The sequence below is a fragment of the Apteryx mantelli genome, chromosome 15 (assembly GCF_036417845.1).
Source record: "Apteryx mantelli isolate bAptMan1 chromosome 15, bAptMan1.hap1, whole genome shotgun sequence".
NCBI lineage: Eukaryota > Metazoa > Chordata > Aves > Apterygiformes > Apterygidae > Apteryx > Apteryx mantelli.
Window position 1 is genome coordinate 23062689 of NC_089992.1, and position 19786 is coordinate 23082474.

The following is a 19786-nucleotide window of genomic DNA, read 5'->3' on the forward strand; positions in this document are numbered from 1 at the left end:
TGAGCACGGGGCTCGTTTCCAACCCCTCCAGGAGGATAGCTCTGCCCTCCGCTCCCCCCCTCTTCCTGCAAGGCTATGGGGCCGCCTGCAGGGAAAAGAGCAGCCCCAAAACTTCAGGATCTGCTTTGAGGCTGAGCTACCCCAGACGAACGGTAGGAACACACACTCACCCAGACATAGCTGCTGGATAACTCAAGCTCCTCTTCCTATTTCCCCCACTCAACCAAGAGCGAGAGCAGCCTCTAACCGGCTGCACGGCAAGCCAACGACCGCTGCTCACCTGGGCTCTGGCTCGCCGCGGAGCGAGGCTTTGTGCTGCTCAGCCCCCGAAACAAACTCCCCTCCACAGCGAGGCAGCCGCTTGTGGGTGCCGCTCGCCCTTTCCGAGCGCTGGGTGCTCTGCCTGCCTTGGGGATTTTTCCTTCTCTTTCTTTTTTTCGGAGCGGTTTGAATGTGCAGATGCCCCAGCTTCTTAAAATTCAGCCTCGGGGCGTGGGAAGTGTTTTGGAACATGCCCAGGCTGTCTGCTCTCTGTGCGTGCATGCTGCTAAAAACGATCCACCTACAGCCCCCAGCTCTAGCACTGCTTGTCAAAGTGCTGTGCATTTCCAAAGATAAGCAAGCTTACACATGCAACCCGGCAGCACGGGGATCAAAGCACCGGTATCAATCCGTTCCGGATGGGGGGAGCCCTCGCCGAGAGAAACTTTGGTGCTCGGAGTCGCTAGGCAAACTTTTTATGTAATCTTTCAAAACCGGTAAGCGAGCATCACGCCGCTGAAGGGTGCCGGATTGACAGCCCCGGGGCCGGCGCCCTCGAGCCGGCGCTACGGAGGAACGCTCCCGCTCCGGAGCGCTCGAGTGCCTCGCCACGTCCAACGCCCGACGCTCGCTGCATCGCAGCTGCCGCCGAGGTAGAAGACTGCAGCGCGCGCAAGAAAAGACAAGTCACTTTATGCCAAACGAAGGATGCAGCAGAATCGGGCTGTGAAGCCAGGCGCCCCGGGTGCGGGGCACCAGCCTTGGGGCAGGCGCGCTCTTCATGAGGCACATCCCAGCTCGGGGAGGGGGGAGGCGACGGATGGGCCGCGCTGCAAACACGTGCTCAGGACACCCGGCTCGGGAGGCCGGCCCTCCCGCCGAGCATCCGCGCGGTGCCGCAGCCCGAGCGAGCGTAACGCTTCCCCTCCCAAGCAATTCCCGAGAGCTTTGTGAACAAATAAATGAGCTACAGGGATATAATGGCTTAACCTGTAAGGAGGAAAAAAAACACACACCCCCCCCAAACCCCACACCGGTGAAACCCATCAGCTTATCTAATAGCATAATATACTCGTTTGAAAAAGCAGAAAAACATAAAACAGCAAGGCAGACTCAGCAGCTCTCGGTGGAGCAACCAAGGAAGGTGACGGTAACACCAGTTTACACCAGCTCAGCATCTGGCCCCCAGAAGCCATCGGAACTGGCGAGATTCCAAAAGGAAGGGAACATAAGGCACCAAGGTTGAGAGGTGTCCGGGAGAGCCGGGCTGATTCCTCCTGCCCTGTGCAATGGGTACCGCGCAGGCCCCAGGGCCCACGAGGACCACGGGCCGTTGGGCCCCTCCAGCTGAACCACGCTTCCGATTCGTAACAAAAGCTGCGGGAAATCAGTGGCGAGTTTGCTTTTTTTGTTTTGCTCTAAACCCCTTCAGCAATCTGGCCTTAAGGTGCTCATCAATTCATTCAGGGCAATCTCTCCGCTCCCAGCGTCATTTTTCTGCAAATCTGTATGAAATTGATATTTTCCCATCAGAAACACGATACTTCAGCACAGACAAAACCCGGAATCTGAAAGCTGACTTCTGTTGGGAAGGTGCCTGGCCCTTTGTTCACAAAAGGGCTCATTTTTCCTGGAAGAGGGCCCAGATTTTGAGTGAAAGATCAATAAAAAAAAAAGCAGAAAATGGGTCCTTCTATTTAATTTGCCACAATACCAAAAGAAAAAGGAATCTGATGCTTAGATTGAATAACTTCAAAATATTTTGCATTTGTTTACCCCAATGCTATGCTGGAGCAGCTATTCAATACAAGCTGAACGGGAGGGCAAAGCCTCCAGGGTTTTCTTACAGCATCTCCCCGTTGCCCTCCGATTTCCCATCGGAGATCGCCTCCGCTCCAGCCCGACCCTGCCTTGCACAGAGCCCCAAAAAACAGCTACCAGCCCCTTTTCCACGCTCAGCTCCTCCGCCGCGGAGCTCGGCGATGCCCCTCTGCCCGTGCCGAGCAGGGCACTCGCAAGCAAACTAACTTCTATTTCGCTGGCAGCCGGGCCGGGCGGGGAACGAGCGCGCAGTGCTTGAGATGCTGCGCCACAGCCACGCCATGCTGCATCCTCGCCCATCCATATGGGGGAAAACTAACACTTTGGCAAATTTATGAGGATGTGTGAAAATGAATGTATTCCTGAAAATATCTCAAGTGGAGCGGCCTACCTGGCATATTTTGTTAGTCATGAAACATGATCCGTACACCGACTGTATTTTGTGACTTCCCATCTGCTTAAATACTTTAAATACTGAAACTTTTTTTAATCGAAAGAGCACGACAACAGCAGAATAGTGCTGACTCAGGCTGGCGGGGGGCGCGGATCGGCGGCGCAGTCACCGGAAGCGAAACGGTCCCAAACACGCCTCCCCCGCTCGCCCGAGGCACGCCAAAACGACCGAAAAGCAAGAAGGGGCACGAAGCGAGCAGAGGGCATCTCGGGTCTTTGGCCAAACGAAGCGCTGAGGAAGAGGAGGTCGGGTCAGATTAACCGACTTGGGGCTCTTTGCCAAGGAGGGTCCCGCACCCGGCCGCCGGGACCCCCCTTCTCCACTCCCTCTCCCCCTTGTTTCTCCCCCCGCTGGCAAACAAGCGCCAGTTTAATTTATTTGCCGCCCCGGGACGGCAGGAACCGCTTGCTCCCCGAAGAGGGAAAGCCCCCGGCGAAGGCAGAAGGCGCCGGCGTGCCGATGGGCGCCAGGCGCCGCGGCTCGGCCACGGCTCGCGAGCAAGCTGCGCCCGAAGAGGCGGCGCACCTGCAGGGCCGGCACGCGCCGCACAGCTCCCCGCTGCCCGCGCCCTTCGTTTCGGTGCTCTGGGTTTTCTCCAAGGACCTCAGACCCCACAAAAATAGGAGGTGCGCATTTTATCCCCTTGAAGGGCCAGCTTTTTAGGGCTCCAGCTTGTTAAACTCTGGCTTACAATACACTTTAGGAGACATCCGGCTTTTGCATCAAAGCACCCCAACTAGCATAAAAAAAAAGCTACAAGATCACTTTTTACAGGTTTCACCAAAACACCCCTAAAACTTTCTCTTTTCCTACTCATCTCTGCTAGTACCTAGTAGCTAAGGCAACCTGGCTTGGCAGGCAGGTGACAATAAACAGGTTGCATTAAAAAATATATATATTCACACACGTATATATATAAATAAATAAAATAGTCCCTCTGTTCTCCAAGCCCCCAGGAAACCGCATAGCGGGCGCTGCAGAGCTGCTGCACGAGCGCTTCCAGAGCGGCGCGGTGCAACCCGGGTCAGCGCTACGCGTCCCGCGCGGGATGGCGGCAGCCTCGCGCCGGCGGGAAAACGCAGCCCCGATGCGGGAGGAAAAAGTCCTCCTGCTCCCCCTCTATGCCATGATGATAGCTGAAGGTAAAAGGCGCTTTCCCAATGCGGTCACCTTGCAAAACCACCGTGCAATTGAAGGGAGAAAACTCGAGGTGTAAACAGTGATTTTCTATACCGATTCCAACAGAGCATTAACCACAATAGGGGGATAATTTTTAGTAATTTAAGTAGTTATCTCCTGTTTACACGAGGCAATGGCAGCTACATACTGCAAAGCAGCAGTGCGTGGTACTTAGTGTAACTACATTGTAATTACTCCCGGCCTGATTGCGGGACCGATCAAACTAAACCAGAACATCTCAGACAAGTCAAAGTCCTCCCAAGCGAGCGTGGTTCCTCAGGGCTGTCACATCTAAAACCCCAGCTATATATAAGGAAAGCACAGCAAAGACCAGTAAAACATGACGAACGTTTTCCCAAATGGCAGCGCAAAGCTGAGTATTAGGTGATTTATGGTGGATTCCCTCAAAGTGGAAAAACCTCTCATACCATGTTGCTGTTTTTTACAGCTCATTTGGCTTTCCATTTTCTGAGCTCCTTTGTGCTGTTTTCTCTTGCACCATGGTGCCTCATCATTTGTGTTTTCTTACAGATATTTTTTCTTCCACTGCAAGAAACTCTCCCCGCTCCTGTTCTGTGAGTCTAATTCAAGCCTCCAGCTGGTGTGTGACAGTGCTGGAGTTGCTCCCAACTTACACTGGAATAAATCATGTCAGAGGCAGGGCCTTTTGTCCAAGGCCCAACACCTGCAGGAGGAGTCTCTCATTCCAAACTGAGATGGTCCCCGGGAGAAATAATCCCACTGGAAATAACCCAGTGCAAAGAGCTTTTATTGCATCTTTTCAGAGGCTTTTTCTTACTGACAATTGATGAGTTTGTATCTACCAGTATCCATTATAGGGTTTATTTTATTTCTTGTTAAAAAAGTAAAAGGCAGAGCCTGGGAAGAGTAAAACCAGCAACAGAGACGGGAGACTGACAGCAGCTGCCTGGCAGACAGTGAGTGAAAATGCTCTGACAAGATGAAATGTTTTTTCTTTCATTGAAATCACTCCCTTTCGGAATGACTAATACACAGCTATCGCACCATGGATATTTCCAGAGTGATGAGATGTTTTTAAAATATCGCACCGTGCCTCAAAATATCTCACTCTGGCTCAATAGATCATCCAAAACACCACCCACGGAAATCATAAATAAATAGATACCACATAGCCATAAAAGAGCAGAGCTGTCCAGGGCCAGGTTAGCATCCTTCATCAGCAAGCAAATGAGGCCGCCGAACTCCTCACCCCGGCGCGCGGCTCCCGCGGCCGCCGGCCTCCCCGTCCCGCGCGGCTCGGCTCCGCGGCCTGCCCTGCACGTGCAGTCGGGATGCGAGCGCCCCGGGAGACCCCGCGGAGCTGGACCTCCTGGAGGAGCGCTTGCTGCCGGCCGCCCGCCCGCCCGCCCGCGCGGCCCCGGTGAGCCGGCTGGAGCCTCTGCAAAAACCGCCCAGCCCAGCTCGCTTGGGAGAGCAAAAAGGAAAAAAAAGCAGCCTCAGAAGAATCGAGACAGAGCAGTTGCAAACCGCCCCCAGGCAGCTGATTTTTTACACATTTCAGTGCACTCGCTCCAGGCTCGGATAGAGGAAAAAAAAAGGGGCTTCACGAGGGAGCCTATCGGCAGGTTTGCATTTCACACGCCGCGCACCGCCTGGGTGGAAGAGGGCTGGTCCCGAGCCCCGCGTGCAGTTATTTCCCATGGAAAAACGGGACACAGCAGCATCGGCTGTCGCCGCCCGGGAAGGCAGAGAGCCCAGCCCAGGCACAGGTTGGGGTCCAAGGACAACTCCACCTAACACAAGCAAAGTTCAGCGCCCAGAGGTCCAAGTGCGGATGTACTTAAAAGCTCCCTGCGGTTCCCTCGTGCCCCCCGGCTGCCGGCAGCGCGGCCGTGACCCACGCTGGCTGCCAGCACGGGGCAGCGCTGCTAGGTCATCCCTGGCTCTCTGCCACGGCCTTTAGGAGCTGCATCTGCTTTTTTATCTTCTCTAGTCTACATTTTGTTTTGCTGATTGAATGAAAAAGAGATCATTCTAGAGGAACTCAAAATGGGCATCTTTGCTTTTCTCAGCAAGATTAAAAAAAAAGTTCAGGTCCCTCAGGCTATGTCATCCCACGTCGTTTCCTCCTTGGAGACATTTACAGAAGTGCGTTTTTCAAACTTTGGAAATGAAGTGGCATTTCCAAAAAGAAGAGTCAAAATATTTTGCTTCAAAAACACCAGCACCCTCATGCTTGCCCTGCTTTTTTCGGAGGGTCTAAAATGACTGGTCCAACACAGCAAGAAACCCTGAAGCTTCTGGAGGTCCCAAACAAGAACTTTTGATAAAGGTAAACAACTCTCCTGAAGGGATTTGACCCCATTACCTGCAGATCCAGGGCCAGGGGCTGTCCGATGCCTCGTCCCAGAGCTCCTCTTCCAGCCAAGCCTCCCCTAGCCCTCCACAGCCCAGCTGCGCCCTCAGCAACCTCGGCTTGGCTTCTTCCTTCAGATCCCCTTTCCTCCTCGCTAAGGGTCGGCATTGGGGCAGGTGGGTTGGAGAGATATTAGAGCTATTGCAAAGAGTGGAGAGAGAAAGCCAAAGCCCAGCATTCCCAACGAACACAGCTCCAACATCTGTCCTCAGACGGGAACGTATTCACCTGCACAGACACACTCCTCAGATGAGGTTCTAAAATATTTACTGCCCAAATATCAATCCTCAAAGCGAGGCAGCCATTTGGGCTCGGGGAGGGGGAAGGAGACGGGGCGGATTGTCAATAATGTCATAAACGCAGGCAATTTTATGTATCTCTGGAAATGGCCAAGGAACATGCAGTTTGACAGATGCGCAAACAGGTAATGCAGGCTCCCTAGTTATGAGCGTGAGGATGTCAAGAGGAATAGGTGAGCAGTAATTCAAAGTATATTGGGCTTAGAAAAGCACACGGGCATTGTAACGAATACGTGATGGGCACCACAGCAGAGAGGGGACTGGGGAAGAAAAACCAGGCACAATAACCCGAGGGAATACATCCCACTCGAAGGGAAGCTGCTGATGCCGGGGCTGCCCCGCATGAGCCGGCTCGCCCCAAAGCAAGGATGATGGAGAGGAGAGACGGCAGGCCAGCTCCATTTACCACTGTGCCTTCACACATGCTGCTCCTACGCACCAGGAGGAGCACGGCTATGGCACACATCGCCCCAAGAGCTTCTGGTTACTCCACACCATCAATGCTGGACCCTGTACAGGGCAAAATCCAGAGATCTACCCTGTACTGCTGCTGCACACTCACGCCTTTGTCAGCCTCATGCAGGGTACCAGATCCTGGAGACAGGTGAGCAAAGTACCTCAAAAGGCTCCAGTGAACTCAAAAAACAACCAAAAAATCCCCCCCTCTCCCCCCAAACAAGAAAATCCCAACCCTGGCTGATGACCCCATCTGAGCGGTTCTTCTGGGCCATTATGCCAAACCGTGGGGTTGGGTGCTCGGCCCTTCATGCTGCCAGGAACATGCAAGCCACACATGCAGCTCCAAGTTTACTTTTGCAGGAAGTCATTTCTGAGCCCATCAGGTTCCATAGCTGAGTTTTGTGAGGGTGGGTGAAAGCACTTGAGAGACAAACAACCAGGCCTGTCTGCGCACTAAATCCAGAAGCACTCTTTCTTGCAGGTATCAAAAGTCTTCTGCATTTAAGGAAGCATCCGCAACCAGATCCTAACAGATATTAGTTAGTTTTTAGAGGCCTGCCTTTGTGACTGAGAATCAGCACCCTGCAAGGCTGCTCTGCACTTTGCTTCCTTGAGAAAACTTGAACATCTTTGCTGTAGCTCAAAGTCCTTCAGACGATGCTGTGCAGGCCCAGGGCTCTGACCCCCACACCACAGGCTGAAGGAAAGGCCAAGGGATAGCCAAGGCATGGGATGCTGCCGAAACCAAAATTCAGGCATCTGGTTGGGTGCAGGACCACCTCCACAGATGGAGCCTGGGGACGACCACAGGCCGGACCAGAGAGAAGCCGGACCCCTTTGATTCACCACGTGCAGCGTCCGAGACCTCCCGCTCCCGCTCCCATCCTGGCCACAGCACTGCCCTGCACGTTCCTGTGATTTGGGAAATGTGGGTCCAGGCTCCACAAGTGAGAGGAAAGCAAGCTTCGTGGCCCTACCTGCTGCGCACTGCCACCAGGCACTGCTGGGTTTCCTCCCTTTCATTTCACATGTCCGGATGCTCATGGTTTTGGTCAAAAACATGTGGTTTTTATCCCGTTCAGAGAGAAACAGTCAAAAAAAAACCTCACCAAGAAACCAAGTTATATTTAAAGGTTGGCCCCAACAAAATCTTTTCTTTTTTGCTTCCGTCTCCAAGTTAAAAACCAAAGCCGCAGTAAGGGACACCGCCTCCGGCACCGCTCCCACCTACGACGGCGTCTCGCCCTGCATTACCTCGCCCCAGCTTGTTTCAAAGCAGCGCAGCGCACGCGAACGCACACGCGGCACCTCCGAGCAGCACGCAGCCGCCTCTCGCCTGCGCCCCCGAGCCGGGCACGCAGAGGCGCGCGGCCCGCACGGCCCACCAGCGCTTCGGACCACGCGAGGCTGGGGCTGGCGGCCTTCCAGCGCCGAGGCACGCAGAATGAAAACAAAATAAGGATAAATCATGCTGGGACACACTTCCCCCGGGCGCTTGCTTTGCTAGCCGAATGCTGCAGCACGTCGCGAGGTCCACGTTAACCTCGCTTAACCAAGGAGAAGACGGCATGGGCAAAGGATGTCACCTCCAGGCTTTCTGCCGAGCTTCTCCTCCTTCAGCACTTCTCATCGCGAAGTTCCCACTCCCCCACCTCCCGCAGCGCTTCAAAAGGACGCGGTCAGCTTCGCTGTTAGAGCCAGATCCACCCTTCCTCTCCCTGAAATCCCCCCCTGCAGTTCTCCGAGAAAAGCTCATCATTTTTATACACCCTGGTGCTTGCTTTGCGGGGAGCTGGCGGGGGGAATTACTCATGAAGGCAAGTAGGCACCCTGCACGCACGCCATCCCCACAGAGGCGATTTTCCTGCGGGGAAAACCCATGCATCACTCCAAAAGTAGTTCAAGCCTGAACTGAGACACTGCCCAGTGCTGTTTATTGAAGCAGCAATCTTTTTCCTGGCTGATTTTATGAAATATGTCTCATGCTAACTGTTAACTAATAAATTATTGCAACATCCAGCCGCAGACTTCCCCTTTTTGGACTCTGGGAGCTTTTCCCATGTCTCTTGGAGTACCAGGGGGTTTTGTTAGGTCGAATGGAAGAATACTGAATAAACAAGATCCTTAAGGAAACATTTCCTATAAATACATCTCAGACCTCCTCTTTTCACTCCTGTGCATAAAAGCTCTACAACGACATGGTACAACAGCAACAAACCTCAACGCCTGGAGTCACAATAGCAGAAGAAAGATAAAGTTACCACTGCTGTAAGGAGCGTAATTATCTCCAGGAAAGTTTCCTGGTAATTAGGTTGTTGTGGGCTGAAAGCTGGCAAGAGTTTAGAGGGCTGGCGCTGGTGCCAGCCTGCTGCCGACAGGCACGGGGCAGCGGGCTCAGGAGGAGCAGCCCAGAAGCTACGAGGATGGGCTTAGCCTCCTTGACTTTTAATTTACTGAGTTTAGCTTGCCAATACTAACACTTCAACGATATACGTTGCGTGGTTTCTCCTTAGAAAAATCTCCAATATAAACTATCATTTTTCCCACCTCCTTTCGCCTTTGGTTACATGCTGGTCCAAGACAGCTCCCAGCAGAGCTGCACTCGGCCTCCAGTCTGATGGTTTGATGCACCGTCGCAAACCCGCTCGCGAGGAGGCCGGCGAGGCCAGCCGCGCTGTCAGCCCGCCCCGGGCCCTGGGGAGACGGGCAGCAACCCGGGCGCTCGCCGGAGAGGCAAAGATCCTCCCGGCCCTGCTGCGAAACCCGCTCCCGGCCTTTCCCCCTCCTCCCGCCACAGCCCAGACACCAGCGTGCTTGACCCGGGAGAAGGTGCCGAGCTCCCTCTCCCCTGCGTGCGCTTTACTTCCCCGCAGGCAGCTGCTGCACAGAGCGGGACGCGAGCCAGCTCCGCGCAGCGGGGGTGCCGGCTCCCCAAAAGCGCTTCCCAGGGCGGCGGTGACCTGCCCCGGACCACGCGCCCGGCTCCGCTGCCGACGGGCGTTGCAGGCACGCGCGTGTGGCCGGCCGGCGGGAAACACCAGCGGCAAGGGGCCGCTCTCTAAATGCGATCGCTTTACCCAAGTGGCGGCAGCAGGAAGGCTTAAAGCAAAACGAGGGAAGAGGGAGGGAGGGAGGGAGGCCGTCACCCGCAGCCTCCAGCGGCCGCAACACAGCGCCTCACGCTGCAACGCCAGGCAGCATTGCTCCAGCCACCTGCACGACCTTCAGATCCTGGGACAAGCTGCAAAGACGAGGAGAAGGGGGAATACAGAGGGAAACACTCCCAAGGCAGCTCTGCTTGCTGCTGGGCAGACAGCAAAAACGAGGCACCAGGCGGAGGGAGGCGGCTACCCTTTGGGATGCGCGATCCCCGCGAAGGCATCAAGCTGCTATGACCTTTGCATCTCAGCCCCTTCCCCCAAAACGGAGCTCACAGCCCTGAGCCTTCCTTGGGGAGCACATCAGTGTCTCACGTGCGCACACGTCTCCCCCACCCAGGGGGACAGGTAAATGGCCCGTTTCAGCCCTTTGGGACCCAGCCCTTGCTCCCATCTCTTCCCGCCCGGTGGCAAGGATGCTCTGGGATTACAGCTGCTCTTCAGAACCGCGGGTAAAAGCAAACGTGCACCCAACTTTCACCAGAGCTCCCAGGTGTTCTCAGGCATTGCTGTGCCGTTCACTCTTCCCTTCTCCGGCGTCTCACTCATTTTTAAGCCTCAGCTGCAGCCCTTCAAGGAGAGCAAGTCCCTTATTCCTCAGGAAATCCCACCCCTGTAACACGCATCCCTTCCCCGGAGGCTTCCTGCGCCTCCGAACCCCCTCTCCAAATCCGCATCCCCTGGGGCTTCCCGAGGCGCCGCACCCAAACCTGCCGCCCGAGATGTGCCTTCCCCGCGCGCCCGGCCGCGGCCCTTCCTCCCCGCCGGCGGGCTCCCCAGAGGACCGCATACGTATCTTGGGAGCTCAATGAATATTTAAAAGGAAAAAAACCAAAAAACCCTCTCTGCAAGCAAGTTCCTGGTTTTTGCTCTGGGATTTGAGGCAGAGGCAGCCAGAAAGATGACAAAGGAGCCGGAGATTTCGGCAGATCATCAGCACACCAGAACCGAGGGCTTCCAGACGCCGGCTCCGCTGCAGGATGGCTCCCTCCCAGCGCCACGCAGCCCCATCCGCCCCGGGGGACGCGGCAGGCGGGCAGCAAGCCTCTCCAAGGCGGCAGCCCTGCACCCCGGGCCAGGCAGGAGCCCGGCTGCCCGCTCGCTCCCAACAGTGAATCCGTTAAAACCGCAAAGCGGGAGCCGGGCTGGTCCCCGTGAGGGCTCAGCCACCGCGATGCCGGTACTTTGCCCGAGCAGAGCCGGTGTCTGCACCACCCGCCAGCACGCTGCGGGGGGCACGCGGGGCGGCCCCCGCTCTGCCCCGGTGCTCCTACCTACCCCTGCCAAAGCACGTCTCACCCCAAAGGGGCGACCCCGGCTCAGCTTCGGACCGCGGCCGGGAAGAGGCTGAAGCGGCGCAGCTCAGCGCGCCGGGGCGTCGCTCGGAGGCGGCAGGACGGCTAGCTCTGCGCGGCAAGGCTGCCCTTCGCTGCACGCTGCTTCCAGAGAGCTCGCTAGCGCCGGCTGGGCAGGGGCTCGGGTTCCCCCCAAAACCGAGCGGGAGAACTCCCCCGAATCACACCTCCGAGCACGGCACAACAGGCAGGGCGCAGGGGGAGCGCGGCAGCAAAGCCGCAAGCAATCAGAGCTGCTGCTGCAGCCTCGCGTTGCTTCTAAACTCCGTCTCCTTTGGGTTTCCCAGCCGAAATGGTCCGTGCTCCGGTGCTCCCGTGCCGAGGGCCGCGCTCAGCCCGGCTTGCTCCAGGGCCGGGGCAGCGCAGGACTCGCTGGGACGAAGCCGCGGCAGAGCTGGCTCTGCTCCCAGGGGGAAGGAGCTGCGGGGGGGACTCGAGAGCAGGAACCGGCCCTCGGGCGCTGCGGCCTGCCCGCTCCGGCTGGCAAATGCCAGAAGGCTCCCGGAAATGTCCAAAATGGCCCTGGCACGCCTCTCCCCGCTCCTCCAGCGTGCGTTTTGGAGGATGCAGCCTGGAAACCACGCATCAACACCAAGAGATAAGCCAGCTCCCCAGACAGGGTCGAGAGGCCCGTTATCTCCTTCAGCCTTCCGTGATGCATTTATCCATCCATCCCTCCCTCCCTCCCTGGGAGCCTGCTGCCGCTCTCGCCCGCTTTCGCCGCACGGCCAGCCTCGGAGCGAGGCACAAGCGCGCGCTCAACAGCGATGCCCACCCAGACGCGAGGGAGACCGCGCGCGGGTCCCGAGTCACCGGGCTGCCGTTCGCAGCGGCTAGCGGGACAGACTCTGACCGACCGGCCCCAGCGATTTAAAGTTAATAAAACTGAAAAAGCAAGGCTATCGCAGGTCGAACCGCACGCCCGGGTGGAGGCCAGCAGCCCCCGGGCCGCCAGCGCGAACCCCCGCTCCCTTTGCTGGGGGGTCGCAGCACGGCCCCCCCGCCCCAGCAGCAGCGGGATTGCACCGGCCGGCACAGGAGCAGAGCCCGCACGGCGTTATCCTGGATCAGCGCCGCTTCCCAGTCTCTCTTTTCACCCCGCAGGAGCTTGCGGACGAACCCTCCCCGGGGCCATTTGCACACGAGCCAAGAGACCATGCAGGCAGAAGCGTGCAGAGCGCCCCAAAACATCTGGTCTGGGGTGGGGGGAGCTCTCCCTTCCCCGGGCAGGCGTGCCCCATTCCTCAAGGATAGGCATGGACGTTGAAAAGGAAGGTCAAGAGCTAACTTCAGAGACGCCGCAAGAGTTCAGGGAGGAAAACACCACTGTGGACCACGCTATTTCAGAGCAGGCTTTAAGAGAAGGCCTGTGTTAACCCTGCCTGCAGAGCGGAGCTACGAAAACCCAACGGGGAAGGGGGCTTGGGGCGGTGCCGGGCGGGAGCAGCCGGGCTCCAGGGCCAGGGCACGGCCGCAGGACAGGCGCGGTGTCGGAGCACGCTCTCCTCCCCGCCGACCTCTCCGGGCCCGTTTTGTCTCTGGGTCTCCGACCCCACGGGGAACGGGTCAGCTCCCCACCGCTTTACTAAAAGGCACCAGCACCGCCAGGAGCCGCTCAGGATGCCACCGAGCCAGCCCAGGCCGCACGCACAGAGGAGCCAGGCGAAACCGCGCCCTGCTCAGGCTGCGACCTCCCTCCCTCGCTCCGGCGGGCGGCAGCAGCAGCAGCGGTGCATCTTCTCTCCACGTGTCAGCCCGCTCGGGCCGCTGCACCCGTCTTGGCCGACCCGCTGAAATGGGCCGCGGAGCGTCGCCCACCCTGGGCTGCGCTCCTGACCCCTGCATCCACCACGCTGCAGGCGCCCCCTCGCTCCCCTGCGACAGGAAGCCTCCGATCTACCCCAAAAGGCCTTTCACTGTAGCAGAAAAGGCTGCGCGCGCTTGGAAAGCCTCCAGAGCACTATTAAAAGGCAAATTACAGACAATTATCCTCAGAAGCGCATCAGCCAAGCCGAGCCAGTCACAACAAGCCGGTCCCCCCCCAGCCCAGGCTCCTTCCAGCTCCCGCGGGAACGTTCGGTCCCGGCTGCTCCACCAACCTCCTCCCGTTGTGTCCTCCACCAGCGGGCTCCCCATCTCCTTGGCTTCGGGGGGCACGCGCCCCTCGAGCACCCCCCAGCCACCAGCAGCCAGGGTCCGCTTGCGACCCGAGGCCACCACGCAGCCTCCGAGCCTGGCACGGCACCCAGCACAGTTGTCACCAGGAAGGTTATGGCTCTGCTGATGATCTGCAAGAGGTCAGCTCCAGCTCAGGAGACCCATCAGAGGTCCCTTTGCCTTTCCTGGACCTATTTCCCCTCTGTCTCCACTCAAGAGCATGTGCCAAGCACCGTACTTCTACCGGAGCAGAGCCGAGCCCGGAGCAGAGTCATGGCCCAATGCTCCAGTCCAGGGCTGATGCAGGAGCAGGGCCACCTCCCACAGCAGGCTGGCTCCCCCACAACCTCCTCCCCACCCATCTCCCCAGCAGCTCTTTTAAACTACCAGCAAATTAACAGCAAATCAGACTGGGTATGCAAGCAACAGGTTAAATTAGGGGCTACCCCAGCTCTGAAAATGACTTATCAGAAGACAACCGCAGTTCTCACCCAGCTAGCAACAGATCCGTGCAGCTGACCCAGCCCCTCACTCTCCCTTCCCAGCCCAGGTCTAACAAAGCAACCAGTGCAAACAGCCACTGGTACGCGTTATTGCAGACACGTCCAAAAAACAGTGCCCACCTGGGCAAGGCAAGAGACAACAGCCCACGCAGTAATTAGACCTTCATTAGCAAAGCAGTGTGGTTTCGCGCAGAAAGGGAGGATGCAGTCCTTACCTTGGGAGGGAGGCGAGACCCCGGGTGCAGCCAGCGCTCTCCTCCAGCGATGGCCAGCTTTCTCCTCGGAGTGACAGCGTCTAGCAGAGCCAAGAGGCCAAGGAAGGGGGGCTGCTCCGTTGGCTCTCCAGGCACGGAGAACAGCTCATGGCTCTCGGGCGCAGGAGGCTGCGGATGAGAAAGCACAGGAGAGCTCAGGCTGGGAAAGCGCAGCCCGGAGCACCCATCTAGCAGCCCACCAGCAAGCAGGGTGCACGGGAGCAGGGCTGGCGGGTGCTCTGCCGCGCTAAGTGAGGCTGCAGAAGCAAGGGGGGCAGCACCACTAGGGTCTTAAAAACAAAAAAACACAAACAAAAAGCACTCCTCCTGCCCCTGCCCCAATGCACTGTGTCAGCAAACTGCTGGAAGCACGCGGACGCCCTCGAGAACGGCACGCGGGCTGCTGCCGGAGGGGCCGCGCACTCACGGGCGAGGGGCAGAGCCCCCGGGCCCTAGCGGCAAGCACTTGCTCTTGCCCACAACACAACCCCCCGATGCCAAGCGAGGGATGCCTGCGCTACCCGCTCGCCCCCAACGCTCCAGGCATTTAAAGCAAACAGCCCGGCTCCTCTCCATGGAGATAAGCTACCTCCTTCGAAGAGATACTAGCGATACGGGCGACAGCGCCGTTGTACACGGGCCGCACGACGGCCCGGCTGCAGCACAGCGGAGGTCATGGCGAGCGCCCAGGGATGTGCATCCAAACCCCAGGCGCTCTGAGCAGGATGATCCCATGTCGCAGGGATCAAAGGCACACAGGCTGCAACTGGGACATGCTAACGAACCCAAACCCAGCAAGGCTGGGGCACCACGGGGCTGGCCCATGTGCAAGGGGCTCCAGACAGAGCCCCCAGCATTTAGCGCTCTTGTATTGGGCATTTTCCTTCCAGCAGGATTCCTGACCTGGGGCTTTCAGAGCTTTTCCATTAACTTTAACTTCCATTAACTTCCACAACTTTCCATTAAAGAAAAAATAAAGCAGAGAAGCTGCAGCCTGAAGGCTGCTGGAGAACAAGTAATAAAACCGAGTGCTCTTTCAGGGCTCAAGCTGCGAAGCACTGAAACCCCTACATAAGTACAAGGCTTAAGTCCATCATGAGACTGACTTTAAAGGGAAGTCAGGAAGGGGATTTTTTTTTTAATTTTGACTTCTTTTTATGTTGGTCTCAATCCTGCCTCTCCTCTCATCAAGGAGACTAGAAGTCAGGCGGGACCTTCTTGCCAGTCTCATGAAAGTCTAGAGACTGAGCAGATACGAATACTTAAAGCAGCCCCTCACCCCTGGAGGGATCCCTGCCACATGCAGACTGACGCACAGGACAGCCTGCTCCGGGAGCCCCCAAAACAGCAATTCCCAGAGGACATTACTGCACTGTCAGTAGGACTGCATTTTGGGGAGCGGCAGGAGAGGGAGAAAGCGCAAGCTCACAGATGCGAAAACCAACGCTAGCTTCCAGCCATGCACAAACCTAGCCAGCTGCTGAGGCCAGAAAGCTGCAAGATGCCGAGAGCAGGGCTCTCCTGCTCCGTTTCCAGAGCCAGGACAGGTCATTGCCCTTCCGTGATACGGGGTGCAGCAGAAGAGGAATTACTGCCAATCCAGCTCAAAACACCAGAAATTCGGCAGATAATGTGGCACAGTATAGCCACGTTCAGTTGGGCCTTCCAGATGGCCTGCTCCACAAGCAAAGCAGAAGTTTAATAGAGAGGGAAGCATGCGACCCAGGCTGGCGTAGGGAAAGGGGCCCTTGACCTGCTGCCTGCAAGCTCTGCCTCCTCTTTTGCAGGACAGCCTCGTTTCTGCACTGAAAAAGCAGCAAGACCATCTCCTGATGTAAAAGGAGGCATCTCCACCCCTCCTCTAACCGCTTTCAGCTTTGCGTACAACGCTATCAGCTCCAGCATGGTTTTGATTTAATAGATTTATTTAGCACCGAGGTCCCCAAGGCAGAGCTCACATCCTTTTTGGCGTCTCAAACAGTTTGGAGCAGTCAGTGCTTAACAAATTAATAATAAAGAGACTGCGCCTTGAAAAATAGTCTCCTGTCCTCAGGAAAGGGGCCGCCTCTCCCAATTACTCTAAAGGGCACTGCTTCAGACCTGGCTGAGCAAATGGTATTTAGCCATAGTCACCTTTTAATGGGAACGAGATGATCCTACAATGGATGCAGTCAAGTGTATCATACCTTAAGATATTCACACAGCTGCATACCAAGCAAGCAGGAGGGAGGCTGGGCATAAGCAACTGCTGTTAGTTTAGGTATTTTGTAGCAGCTGCTCATGGCCTCTTCCCAGCAACGTCCAAGGTCTGGCATCCTATCTGAAATTGCCAATTATGCTCAGCATCTAGGTCACGAAAAATTTTCACAAGGTTCACCGTGGAGGCTGGCAAATATTTGCCAAGGATTCATCCAAATCTCTAGGCCCACGATGCGCTTGCTGCAAATTTATTTGCCGAGCGTGGTCCTTGCACAAATTTGCAAATGCAGAACAAAGAACGAGGCTTCCATATCGCGTACAGGAACACGGGTTGCGAGGGGGGAGGTTATACTCCGGGGGAGGACAACTCTGCCGCCTTGAACGAGGGCTCAGTAATTAACACTTGAAATACTGGAGCACAGGGTGGTCTAAAGCCCGGCTACTGAAACTAATTAGGTAAGAGGGAAGCAATCTCTCACTGAAGGAGGCACAGGGGGAATAGCAGGATCCTGTTTAGGATAGCGATAGTTGCATGTAAACAGCACCTCCAGCTACCTCCGAGGGACGCAAGCTGCCTCTTCTCCTTTACTCCACGGCATAATCCTCCCCCCGAGATATTACAGTCTGTTGCTATGAAACAATTACGGTGTCAGGGAGAAGGGAGGGAAAACTTCAGGAGGAAAACACGAGACAACCTGCCAGAACCCCCAATCCCCAATTCCCTGCATGCCCAGGAGACAGACCCGCGGAACGGGGTGGTCGGATGTGGCTCGGGAGCCCCTCGGGGAGGGACCCGCCCAGGGAATACAGGTCTTATTTTATGCACGAGATCTAATAACAACAGAGATCAGTATAGCAAAGCAATTCGAGGAGGAGACTTTGGTTTAATCTACAGGTGCTTTCTTTCTGCTGCCGCTGGCAGCAAGAGCGAGCAGCACAGCAGCCCCTCGCGCGCACCCGCGCCGACCCTGCGCCCTGCTCCCATGCGGAGAGCCCGCCGGGGTGGTGGACATGCAGGACCCGCCGGAGAGGAGCAGCAGGCTGTGGAAAGGTGGCAATTAAAGCAGGTGTCACCACTTTCCAGCTCCTCATTCAGGCCCCTGAGATAAGTCGCCCCAGAGTCGGTCCCCTTAGCTTCTCCTCCAATCTTGGCACCTCATCCTCAAACTCCAGCCTGGGCCAAGCACACTGTTAATTGGCTACACTAATTAATCACAGCTCCCGTTGTTTATTCTTTTGTTCTTTCAAGCCCCCACCATGGCCGCGGCCAGGCACGGGCCAGCGCTGCCTGGAGTGGTACGCTGACATCGTTGTCAGCGAGCACCAGCACAGCTCCAAAATGAAGCCGTTAGATGTTAACAGAGATGCCCCGCATCCACCTCCCAGTAAACAGATGGTCACTAATCTCATTAGACCATTGACACCACCGAGACGGGGCGCGAAGCAGACGGGCTGGGAGCACACACGACTCCGTCTCAGCTCTGCGGCGCCCCATCTGCAGCCCCCAGCACCGTGGACCAGGGGAGCGAGCACCAGAGCCCAGTCCCTCCTGGGCCGGCTGGAAGCGGCTCCCAAGAAGCAGCACTGTTTAAGAGCAGATGCGGGGCTGAGGCAGGAGGTGCCTAGCTCTGGCCCATGGAAGGACAGCGCCAGGAGCCGTTTCTCACTCCTCAGCAGCTCTTCAGCCCTCCTCTCCCAGCTGTTAATGCCAAGGACGGAGATGCCCAGAGTTCATCTGTCCCTCCTCCACCCTGCAGCAGTGCGGGGGGGCACTGTGAAGACAGGAGCTCTGGGGATGCAGTCCCAGGCCATCACCAACAGCTGGTGCACAGCGCTTGGCATCGTGCAGCAATCCTGCAGGGCAAGAGGGAGCATAGGGGCCCCAGAAGGCAGGACCGGGGTCTCCAGCTCCAGCATCATCCACAAGCCAGAGCATCTCCCCGCTGAGCGGGGTCAGGCAGGAACTACCTGCACCGCACACCGTGGCACGCCGACAGCAATCCCACGCCGCCACCCCCCGCTAATCCCCACGCCCGCCGAAATCCCGCCGTTGTGCTCGCTGACCCCACTGCCCGAGCATTAGACACTCGGGGATTGCAGGCTAATCTCCGGAAAGCCCGGCTGCCGCGGGCTGAGCTGGATCGCGAGGCTCAGCTCCCGGCAGGCCAGCCTCCACTCTCCCCGCCGCTTTGCCCCACCAGCGCCACGCAGGACATGTCCCCCTGCAGCACCCCAGGACCTCACCGTGCACCCAACAACTGTCCCTGCCGCCGCAGCAAGCGCTAAGCCCTCACCGCCACGGGCTGCCTCCTTGCGCGCTGCCCACCGCTCGGCTCTCCTCTGCCTCCAGAGACCCGCGTAACGGCCCTGCTCGGAGCCAAGAAACCTGCTCCGACCACCCCCCTTGAGCTCGGGGCCTCGCTGCGCTTGCTCTCCCTTCCCACCAGCGAGGAGGTTGGGGTAATATTGATGCAGCTGATTAGCCCAGCCTCGACCTTCCTCCAGCTGAAATAAATCCAGCAGCTCTCCGGTTCTCTCACTGGGAATTAAGCCATTTATATGCATTTTCTAAGCCATCACCTCCCACCCTCCCTTCACCTGTGTGACTGGGGCAGCTCGGTGGGCTTTCTCACCCACCCAAGGGGCAAATCCCAGGCCAATGGGGCTGGGGGGGGGGCAGAGGCCCCCAACCCCACAGCTCAGGTCCCTCAACAAGCCCAGTGCACACCTTTTGGGTGCTGGATGGCAACTCCTGGCTCTGCCACCAGCATAGTCCTGCTGCTGAAGGACAGGGATGACGCCAACAAAAGCAGCGCATCCAGCTCGTCATGGCTTTGGAGGCGAGTGAGCTTCTCCTTCCCCCGAGAGGGACTCCCGCTATGTCAAGTGCTCAGCGCACCGCGATGGGGGAAGGAGGGGAAACCCTGCCTTTGACTCAGTCCTCACCCTACCCAGCGCTAAGAGCCAGCGCTTTCAGGCTGTGCCGAGGACAGACCTGACAGGCCATTGCCTCTCTGCTTGCTCCTTTTTGTCAGGACTCCTTTTAAACAGGTACTCTTGCAAAAGAAACACCAAGAGGAGAGAAAAGAAATGTTAGCCCAAGTAGAGCCTGTGTTGTTAAATGCAGAGAAATCCAAGTCTGGAGACCGAAAGAGGCCAAGGTTTCTAGGCTTTGACACAGCTGACAAGCTGTAGCACAATGAGGAGATACTTGCACAGAAATAGCCAGGCAGGATAAAGGATTTACTGCTTCCTTCACAGAGAAGAAAAGAATAAGCTTAAACACTCC

At 57.1% G+C, this 19786-nt stretch overlaps 1 protein-coding gene across 1 annotated transcript in view; it reads right to left on the minus strand.

Moving 5' to 3' along the window:
* Window positions 1–19786, minus strand: part of LINGO1 (leucine rich repeat and Ig domain containing 1) — a 238608-nt gene that overhangs the window by 199502 nt on the left and 19320 nt on the right. Inside the window, exon 2 of the mRNA XM_067305383.1 lies at window positions 14260–14427. The gene's annotated coding sequence lies outside the window, so the exon portion shown is untranslated. The remainder of the gene's footprint in view (window positions 1–14259; window positions 14428–19786) is intronic.